The 11,569-nt window shown below is 35.4% G+C and overlaps 1 pseudogene; it reads right to left on the bottom strand.

Annotated features, from left to right (window-relative positions):
* Positions 1-296: 296 nt before the first annotated feature.
* On the bottom strand, positions 297-403 carry LOC137838955 (small nucleolar RNA R71; annotated as a pseudogene).
* Between the last annotated feature and the right edge of the window lie 11,166 nt (positions 404-11,569).

Raw genomic sequence — 11,569 nt, forward strand, 5'->3', positions numbered from 1 at the left:
CTACCGCCAAGGCCTTGGAAATAAAACCCACTTTTGTCACTCTCATCAATGCCTATCAATTTACAACAATGGATCATGAGGATCCATATTCACATTTGTCTACATTTTATGAACTGGTGGGAACAATGGGCTTTCAATCAAGTGATATTGAAAATGTTTATATGCGCTTGTTTCCTTTTTCATCGGCAGGAAAGGCTAAGGAATGGTTCAAATCATACCCAAATCTGAGCTTTACTAGCTGGAATGATGTAGAGGAAATATTTCTGCAAAGATTTTTTCCAATCTCTCGCTACATCAAAGAGATGTCTGAAATTTCTATGTTTAGACAAGGAGCAAATGAATTTTTCTGTGAGACATGGGAAAGATTCAAAATGATGCTTAGAAAATGCCCAAATCATGGGTTTGAAGATATTGCTCAACTGAGTATATTCCTGAATGGTCTCAGATCTGACACAAAGATACTTCTATTTGCTGTAGTTGGTGGCACAATTATGGCTCTTGATGTAGAACAAGGGACAAGGATTATTGATGCATTAGCATCAACTGATTATCAAGCTCAACATGATAAACAAGGTACTCAGAAGAAAGGGTTGTTAGAGTTGACTTCAGATGCACTCTTAGCTCAGAATAAAATTCTGACACAACAAATTGAGACATTAATTGCACAAATGGCGAAATTGCCTAAACATATACAAGACGTGCAATTATCTCAGAGCCAGAGTCAATCAATCAAGTGTGATTTTTGTGGAGGTGATCATCCCAATGGTCATTGTTTCTATCAAAACAATTCATTTGAAGTAGAAGTAAATTACATGGTTGATCAGAGAAGGCAAGGTGGTTTCTCCAAAAACAATAATTATTCTCAAGGGTAGAAAAGCAATCAACATCAAAATTTTGGGTGGAATCAAGATCATGGTTCAAGCAATATGCAAGGTCCTTTCCAACAACAACCCCTATATCCTTCAGATACTGAAAGATTGAATAAATTGGAAGATACCATGGAGAAACTCACTAAAGTGACTATGGCTAGTCAATAGAAAAATATGGCCACAATCATAAATATAGAAATTCATATAGGACAGATTGCCAAACAATTAACAGAGAGACAAAGTGGCAGTTTTCAACCGACGTCCAAACCAACCCAAGAGAGCATTGTAATGAAATTGTCACCAAGTGTGGTAAAATAATGAGGGAGGGATGGTAAGATTGTAGGGGTTGAGAAAGAAAAATATGAGACTGGGAGGGAAAAAGATGAGAAAGAGAGAGAAAATAAGAGAAGTGAGGAAGAAAAAATTAAAAATAACGAGAGAAATGTTCTTGAAAAAGATTTATCATATTCTCATTCTCCTCCAAAAAAAGAGAAGGAAAGAATTTTTTTTCACAATTTGCTCCCTAAAAATTATATTGCAGGAAATCTGAAGTAAGATTCAACACTTGAGAAATTTCGAAAGAATATGAGCTATATTGAATAGAGAAATATAGAGTTGGAGGATAGATACAATGTCATTATTCAAAAGGACTTGCCTAAAAATTCCAAGGATCCATGAAGTTTTAATCTTCCCGTGACTACAAGTGCTTTATCTATGGAGAAGGCCTTACTAAATTTAGGGGTAAACACCAATTTAATGCCTTTGGCAATGCTAAGGAAGATAGGCGATTTAGAGGTTCAACCCACCAAGATGCAGCTACGGTTGGCAGACAGATCCATCAAATATCCTTATGTTGTGGTTGAATTTGTACAAAAGGATGTAAAAAAGGAGTTGTCCACCTTGAAATAAACAGGCGTCAAGCTAGATGACGTTAAACGAGCGCTTACTCAGAGGAAACCTAGTCCACATTTTAGTTATGTTGTTTTGTTATCTTTGTTTTGATTTTACCTTTCAAAAATCATGTTTTCTTGCAGGGATTCTCGCCCAGGCGAGTCCAATCTCGCTTAGGCGAGTTGAACAACGAAAAGTGGGGTGCTCTCTAGAGTCATCTCGCTCAACCGAGATAAACCGGGCTCAAGCGAGTTTGACGATGCAAAATTTGCTTTTCCTCCACGGAATCTCGCTCAAACAAGACAATTTTCGCTCAAATGAGTTTTACAACGAAAAAAAATGAGTTCCTTACGGGGAATTTCGCTCAAGCGAGTAAGTTTTATCTTTTTAATTCTCTTTTCATTTTAGTTATTTGAATTTTGTTTTATTTTTCTGTTTAGGTTATTTATTTATTTATTTTTGGGTTATTTCGTTTTCTGTTTATTTACTTATTGGCTTGGTTTGTTTTATATTTTTTTATAAAAGTTTTCATGTTAGGCATCACTATTCAACTTGACATCTGAGCTAGGCTGACACCTCAAGTAACAACAATCATCTGCCATCACATGAAAAAGTATTATTAAAAAAAAGCTAAAAGAAAGAAAATAAAAAAAAAAAAAATATGGGGGAACTAGACCAAAACCCATATGTTAACAAAAACGATACATAGGTAGACTATATCTATTCATAAAGAATTTTAAGAACAGACTAGATGGAAGCCTATTATACCAATGAAATGATTCTTTATGAGTAAATCCTAAATTACCCAACTTATCAGCACACGCATTCTCTTCACGAAAAATATGAGTAACCCTAACCCTGATTTTCCCACATTAATTAAGACAAGTATTCCATCAATTACGAAACATCCACGGAACATTAGTCCTAATAGTAAACGCAACACAAACGAGAATCACATTCAAGCCATACATTAGTAAGCCCCATCTTTTGAGCTTCCTCCATAGCATGTATAACTCCATAAAACTCAGCAACCATAATAGTTTGCTTCAAGAAACACAGAGAAAACACCAATAAACTTCCCCATAACCCCATCAATGTTAATTTTAACCCAACCTGGTGAAGGGAACTCCCATCTAACAGGATGAAAAAAAAAGAACTTTACCAGTACGAGTATTCATACCAAAAAACTTAATCACGTTGAGATCCAACATATCATTATTCATTGAAGCTTTAGACGAATTTTCCACTAGACAAGCTAAATCTTTAATTACTGAAATAGCCCTAGAAACATCAATCTTATCCTGAAATCTAGCATAATTCCTCGTACTCATATCATCGAAATAGAAAAAGTTATCACAACAAGCTTAATAAATTTAACCAATGGACTACCATCACTATTAATAAAAGAAAGAAGATCATCCTTATTAGAGAAATGAGAAATAAGAAAAATCTGTCGAACCCAACTCCAAATATGCAAAGCATTAGAACATTAAAAAAATAAATGTTGAATAGATTCCTCTTGCTTTTCACAAAGCGTACACATAGAACATATATGCAAACCTTTATTCAGAATATGTTGATCGGTAGGAAGCCGCCCATGAAAAACTTTCTAGAGTACTAGAGTTTTGGAAGGCGGGAATAGATGATGACCAAATGAATTTACCCAAAGCATAGGGAAACGACCAGGCTCATCTAGAATCCAATTAGAAATATCCTATTCCTCCATACCCATGATATGATTAAAAAAATGAGGCATCTGGTGTAAAGACAAAGGAATATTTCAATCACAACCTGTTCAAAACTAAGAGACTGTATTTGAAATGCTAGCACCATCAAATAATCCTGTAATATTTGCTAAAGAACTAGTAGAATAAAAGTACATGTACCAACAATCCAAGAAGTATAATCAAGTATAGAATAATAAAACCGCTTAATTCCAGGCCAAAGAGATGAGTATCTATAAACCATTCTAAACTCGTATTTTGATTTATAAACCTTGGCTTCCAGGAGAAAAGACCAAGGTTATGTTATAAACAAAGTTCCAAGCAAGCTTAAGAAGATATGCATTATTTTCATGATGAAGATTATTAATCTTCAAACCTCCATTCTCAAGAGGAGAACAAATTGTATCCCAATTCACGGTAACTATGCTTTTTTTTCAAAATATCACTAATCCAAATAAAATTTCGACACCACTGCTTAACTTTCTTAAGAAGTGAAACAGGAAATTTATAAATATTAAAGCTATAAGTTAGAAATCCATTAATCACTATATTGACCAACTGAATCCGACCAATCATGCTAAGAGATTTACCTTCCAAGATGTTAGCTTCAATTTGACTTTATCAACCAAAGGTTGAAGAAATCGACAATTTGGAGCACCAACAAAGATAAGCACTCCTAGATAATTGAAAGGAAAACAACCATGACTACAAGAAAGAATATGTTAAATTTTGGTGACAAATCTTGTAGAATTATCAATGGTGAGAAACTTACTCCTAAAATTATTAACATATTAACATAGGGAGAGTGAAAAAGTAAAGAGTCCTAAGCCTACACTTCTTATTTCTAGGCATGAGGTCCAAAGGGATATAGTGGCTCACAATCCTATCTTCTTAGCTATTCCTAGACCTCTTAAGTTAGAACCACTTGTAGATAGTCCTCATTGTTTGGATAATTTAGTAAAGGAGTTTCATGATGTGTTTCAAGATCCTCCAAAAGGCCTTCCACCTTTGAGAGGGATTGAGCACCAAATTGATTTAATTCCGAGATCTTCTTTACCCAATCGTCCGGCCTATAGGACCAATCCAAGTGAGACTAAGGAAATTCGCCAACAAATTGAGGAATTAATTGCTAAAGGTTGGGTTCAAGATAGCATGAGCCCTTGTGCTATGCCTATTATACTTGTCCCTAAGAAAGATGGCACATGGAGGATGTGTTTGGATTGTAGGGCTATAAATAACATTACAATTAAGTATAGGCATCCCATACCTAGGCTTGATGATTTGTTGGATGAATTGCATGGTTCCAAAATTTTTTACAAAGATTGATCTTAAAAGCGGCTACAATCAAATCCGTATAAAATCGGGTGATGAATGGAAGACGGCCTTTAAGACCAACTTTCGTTTATATGAGTGGTTGGTTATGCCATTTTGCTTAACTAATGCTCCAAGTACTTTCATGCACCTCATGCATCATGTTTTAAGACCATTCATTGGCAAGTTTGTTGTTGTTTATTTTGATGATATCCTCATTTATAGCTTGTCTTTGTATGACCATAGGATGCATGTTAAACAAGTCTTGGAAACCCTTAGGAAAGAACATTTGTATGCTAACCTTGCTAAATGTATGTTTGCACTTGATCATATAGAATTCCTAGGGTTTTTTGTGAGTAAAAAAGGGGTCCATGTAGATTAATCTAAGGTAGTGGCCATTCAAAATTGGCCAACGCCTACCAATGTGAATGATGTCCGAAGTTTCCATGGTCTTGCTTCTTTTTATAGAAGATTTGTACCCAACTTCGGCACCATAGCTACACCTCTCAATGATATAGTGAAAAAGGATGTGGTTTTTAAATGGGGAGAAGCACAACAACATGCTTTTGATGTTTTAATAGAAAAATTGACTAATGCTCCCATTTTAGCCCTTCCTAATTTTGCTAAAACATTTGAGATTGAATGTGATGCTTCAAGTATAGGCATTGGGGCTGTTCTCCTTCAAGAGGGCCACCCCATAGCTTATTTTAGTGAGAAATTGAAAGGAAGTCATCTCAACTATTCCACTTATGATAAGGAATTGTATGCACTTGTTAGAGCTTTGTTTACTTGGCAACATTATCTTTTTCCTAAAGAGTTTGTGATTCATAGTGATCATGAATCTCTTAAATATTTGAAAAGCCAAAACAAACTTAACAAGAGGCATGCTAAGTGGGTGGAATTCCTTGAGTAATTTCCTTATGTGATCAAGCATAAGCAAGGCAAAAATAATGTTGTGGCCGATGCACTTTCTAGACGCTATGCCTTGCTCAATCTTTTGGGTTCTCAATTTCTTGGCTTTGATCACATTAAGGATCTTTATCATGATGACTTTGATTTTTCTCTTATCTATCAAGAGTGTATCAAACGTGGACACAAATTTTTTTTTATACAATATGGCTTTCTTTTTAAAGGAAAACGTCTTTGTGTTCCCCAAAGCTCCATTAGATTATCTCTTGTTAGAAAAGCACATGAGGGAGGATTAATGGGCCATTTTGGGGTTGCAAAAACTTTGGATGTGTTACATGAACATTTCTTTTGGCCTCATATGCATAAACATGTTCATAGTTTGTGTGAAAAATGCATAGCTTGCCGTAAAGCTAAATCTAGATTGCATCCTCATGGTTTATATACTCCTCTTCCTATCCCTTCAATGCCTTGGGTTGACATTTCTATGGATTTCATCTTAGGATTACCCAAGACATCTAAGGGAAAGGATTCCATTTTTGTGGTAGTGGATCGTTTTTCAAAGATGGTTCACTTTATTCCTTGCCACAAAGTGGACGATGCATGTCATATTGCAAACCTCTTCTTTCAAGAAGTGGTTCGTTTACATGGTATTCCTAGAACTATTGTGTCCGATAGAGATTCCAAGTTCTTGAGTCACTTTTGGAAGACCTTGTGGGGTAAGCTTGGTACTAAACTTTTGTTTTCTACCACTTGTCACCCACAAACCGATGGTCAAACCGAAGTGGTAAATAGAACTTTGGGACAAATGTTGAGATGCTTTATTTTCGGGAATCCTAGAGTTTGGGAGAATTTAGGTGGTTTCCCTGGTTTTCTTTTAGTGCGAACTATTTCCTCCCCAGTATCACTAACATGCTCCACCATCTCATCGGATCAGCCCAAAATTTGGACACGACCCAATTTTCAACAGTGAAATTGTCAGAATTAAATTCAAAAATGGCAGTCGGAATAATTGACGCACCAATATGAGGATCACCTCCCGCATCTTTAGTTTTTTAAACCAACAAAAAAGGAAAAGTGATTTTGCGAGACCAACGTATCGTTATCGGGGAGTAGTGCTTTAACATCCCCAAGAGATTTATTTAGGCTTCCGAGGGGAGGTATGACACAACGGAGATGGTACAGTCACAATAGCAAAGACCTCCACATGATGACAATCAATAAGAGTCTTAATTGGTGCTTTAGTACCCCCAGGTGATTTAGCCCTCCGAGGAGAGGTAGGACGCGACGGAGATGGTAGAACCATAGGAGCAGAGACCTCTACATAAATCTTCTACAAGTTGTGACTTTGAGCCCTTGGCTTGCATACCAACATGTGAATTCCTTACCATCCCCGGTTCTGAAATATCCGACGTAGGAGTGAATAACCCCTGTCTTGGCGAGGACCTATCATGATAAGAGGCATCCTTGAGAGAATACATATATGCAAAATGATCCTCCCCACTATCTATTTTATCATAAGCAAGGTGATCCAAGAGTGACCATGCATTATCCTTTCCAGGAGCATTAGTTGTCAATTTATCAATAAGGCCTTCCACGAGCTTTGGGTGCAGATCTTTCTTTCGATACTCTTTACGTTCTTTAGGAACCGCGACCCTCCCCTGTTCCCGTTCATCAGGAGTTGTCTTCTGAGAAGGTTTATGTTGAGGTCCAGGAACATGACCCTGATCAAGAATCATGCGACATTGAGCAAGCTCATGCCCAATCATCTTACAATGAGAGCAAAATGGAGGGATCCATTCATATTCCGCATCAGCTACAAAAGCAAAGTCCAGACGTTCAACCAAGAGGTGATCGTGAAAAGGGGACAACAGATCAATATCCACTAGCACTCTAGCAAAAAAAACCCTTATCCTTTCTCATGATATGATCATCCAAAGACAAAGGAGTATTAAAACCTCTAGTGATGGAAAATATCGCACCTGGTCTCCAATACTCCAAAGGCAATCGTAGATTCTAACCCAGGCCTAAGTTTTAGTATTCTTCATAGTAGTTGGACCAAAGTCTTTTGTCCAGGCAAACAATCTCAAGAAACAAGGAGATTATTGCAATGAACCCATCCCAAGGGCCCATCACATGTCTTATAAAGAAGCGAAATCAAACTCATAGAAACCTTTTCCAAGAGGAATTGCTTTCCACGATCCAAGAGCCTTCCACACCGACTGCAACTTTTTAGTTAAATCAAGGTGTGTGAGAGGTTTATCCCGCTTAGATAGAATAATTTGACCATGTAAATGGGTCTTACAATCCTTAAGACCAGCCAAGTAATCTGCCTCATCAACCTGGACAACAACCATGTCTCTCTTAATACAAGGAGTAGGTAGTTGGGACAAAGGAATGTCACATGTATTTCCCAAAGCCTGAGCAAAAGTCTTCCTTTGGCACAATAGATGCTTTCTTATTAGGGAACACTTCTCGATCCACCAAACAAGCCCATGGGATGAGGAAACCCGTAGAACCCTCTGCCATTCTCAAACGCTAACAAGCTACCGACTAACAGACGCCAACTGCCATCGTCCCACTGGCTGCACCACCTTAAAATTTTTACTTTACCACAAATGTTGATAAAAAAACGTGATTTTACCACAAATTTCAATAAAAATTGTGACATTACCACAAATTAGAGTTGGCTACAAGAAAAAGGTGGCAACTTTGGTTGTCTGCAATAGAATTTCTAAGAATAAATTTAAGGAAAGAATACACCTTGGATGCAGACGTAGAGAGCCATCGCGCCATCACCAGTATCTCGGCAGACTGCTGCGCTACCACCGACTAGCACCCACGGCCCCTGCGCCACCACCGTCCACCACCAAGCTGGAGAATGAATGACAACCCATATAAACCCTAGCCGCACCAAAACCCTTTGGAGGAGAGGGAACAAAGCAAAAATCTTATCTCCAAAGAGATTGGTTTCTATCTAATAAGTAGTTGTTTATTTTATATTTGGAATAAATTTGAAGAATTAGACACATGTTAGAAAATTAAATATGATTGAAATGTAGTTAAAATTGTGATACATGAAAATTTAACATGAAATCTTTTATGTTTTGTTACATCATAAAAGAGCATGAAAATGATTGAGGCATTTGTGTTAATTAGGAAACTAGGGCCAAATAGCCAACCTATATCTTATTAGAATTCATTTTTTTTATATATCCCTTTTGAGTTAAGAATTTTTGTTATTATTGCACCTTAAACCTTTAATGATATATTTTCCTACCCTTTTGCATGTTTAAGGAAGAAGAACATAGGTGCAATATACATAGAAAAGGGAATGGTTGGTTTTAATTGTGAAAGCTCAAAAAGTTGAAAATAGGAAGAATCTATTCCTATTGATGAGAAAAAGAAAAAGAAGAAAAAAGAGAAAGAAAAAAATTCATTTTGAAAACCATGAAAAGGTAGAAAGAAATTGAGGAAAAGTTGTGAAGTAAAAGGAAAATGGTGATTAGATAGCACATATGTGCTATAATTGGATTGTAGGTATGTTCTTCTTCTTTAAGATATGCATTTTGTTATTTGAGAAAACCAATATTTTTTTGGAAGCCCAGTCTCATTATAACCATTGAAAAGACCTCAAGATTCAAATTTCTAATATGTTTGTGATAGGAAGATGAAATGAAAAGCAACTATGATTTGTTATGATTCAGTGAAAATAGAGAGAAACACTTACCTGTGAACATATGAGAAGAAATTCCTTAATGAATTGTCATTTTATTGTTTTGATTTGATCTTGGAAGTTGATTGTATTTATATTTTTCTATATTTGAATTTGGAAGCATCATAAGTTTCCAATTTAATCTGTTGTTTAGTAAATTAAGCAGTTTTGATATTTAAATTCAAATATATTCATTTACTTTGCTTGAGGACAAGCAAGATTCTAAGTTGGGGAGAGTGATAAGTGCCTAATTTCAATAATATTTCATATTAAAATATAGGTACTTATGAGTATTAATTACTAAATTACATATACAATCATCCTTAATTTATGAATTTATACCTTTTTACATATTTTATGATCTTTATTTGAGTAAGAGCATTTTATTCCCAAATTTGGTGTTAAGTTTAGGTGTTTAGAGAAAAATGGATATGAATGGGCTAAAAAGGAATAATATAAGTTACAAGGAGAAAGCTAGAAGGCCCAAGAGCGTACATAAGTACAAAAAGCTCAACTCAGCAGCAAAGCAACTCGCTCAAGCGAGCCCATTCTCGCTTGAGCGAGAATGCTCCAGTGGCAGTGTTAAAAATCGACGCCTTACTCACTCAAGTGAGCTATATCTCGCTTGAGTGAGAAAGTACCATAATCATTGGGCCGTTTTATGTTTTAATAAACAAACTCATTAGTGTGATGCAAAAAGTCACCTAACCCTAGAAAATTAGGTTAAATAGGGGGCTTAAGGCTCGATCCTGATGTGCTAGATTGAGAGGAAACACCATTGAGTGAATTATAATCCAATTTGGGAGAATAGAAGGTGTTAGAAGATGTGTGGCTAATTCTACCATTTAGGATTAGAAATAATTTGTTCAAACTCTTATGTATTAAGGTGGTCTCTGAACAAAATATTTTGTTCTTGATTGATTATTGGTATTGTTTTTTTGTTTCTAATTCTTGATCTAGAATCTTAAATCTGACTGAAATTTATTTTTAGGATTTTTACCTAATCAATAATACTTGACATATTTGAGTGTTAGGAATAAACTAGAAATGTTAATTGCTATCAACATCTGATCTTAATACTAAGTCATTTTTATAAATATGCGAGGAATCGATATAAATGATTTTTATACATGCATCAATATCAATCAAAGGACATAATATTATCAGGCTAATCTAAATACAAAAGAGTGATAAAGATAAAACTCAATCCCTATTTTCCAATTGAAGCAACAACTCTTGTTAATCATTGGCATCACAACAAATTTCAACAAACTTTTATTTTTCTGATTAATATTTAGCGAATCTTTTTACTTGAATATTCAACTATTCCTTGTGGGTTTGATATCCGTCCTTAGGGACACATTATTACTTCTGACAATGTCGTGCATTTCTGACAATGTCAGAAGTAATAATGTGTCACTAAGTTGAAATGTCACTTAGATGACTTTTTAAAGGACGTATTAATCTATATAGAAACTAAGACTATTCATTATTGTTAGAAAAAAAGTTCAACACCTATGATTTTGATTAAGTACTGAAAATAACTAAGTATAAAATATGGTTATACTTCGTATGCAAGACAACAATTTCAATTCAACAAACAAACCATACAAGACACAAGTGTTTATTCAGTTAGATGATACAATACTATGTTGTCTTTTTTTATATTTAGTAAAGCATGGATACACTCAGACAACATGCAAACAAAATTAAGCTAACCTCGTACAACACACACACATATGTGTTTATTCTATGTTGTAGGGAATGTCCACTACTTTTGTCTACCAAAAAGATTCATTCAAGCACAAGTCATATGAATGATCTCTTGGATGAAGAGCTAAAACTGTTTTTCTTCTACAACTCCCTGTTGCTAACATTGTCAACTCTAGAAAGCTTATCTACTTTGTATGACTATGTGTTTTAGACAAAATCAAGCAAAGATACATGGCCGAGAAGAGATAAGTACATCCAACCATTGGGATGTCACATAAAGAAGAAAAGAGAAATCAAGGTTGCATGGAGTGCATTTCATACATCCTGCACAATCAAACTCATTAGTCAAAAGGACAACATTTAAGTGAGGTAAAGCTACTTAATGGACATAAACAAATTTGCCACATTTATATTCTTCAACGTCATTCACCAAGAAGAAC

This window comes from Phaseolus vulgaris, chromosome 4, assembly GCF_000499845.2.
Source record: "Phaseolus vulgaris cultivar G19833 chromosome 4, P. vulgaris v2.0, whole genome shotgun sequence".
Classification (NCBI taxonomy): Eukaryota; Viridiplantae; Streptophyta; class Magnoliopsida; order Fabales; family Fabaceae; genus Phaseolus; species Phaseolus vulgaris.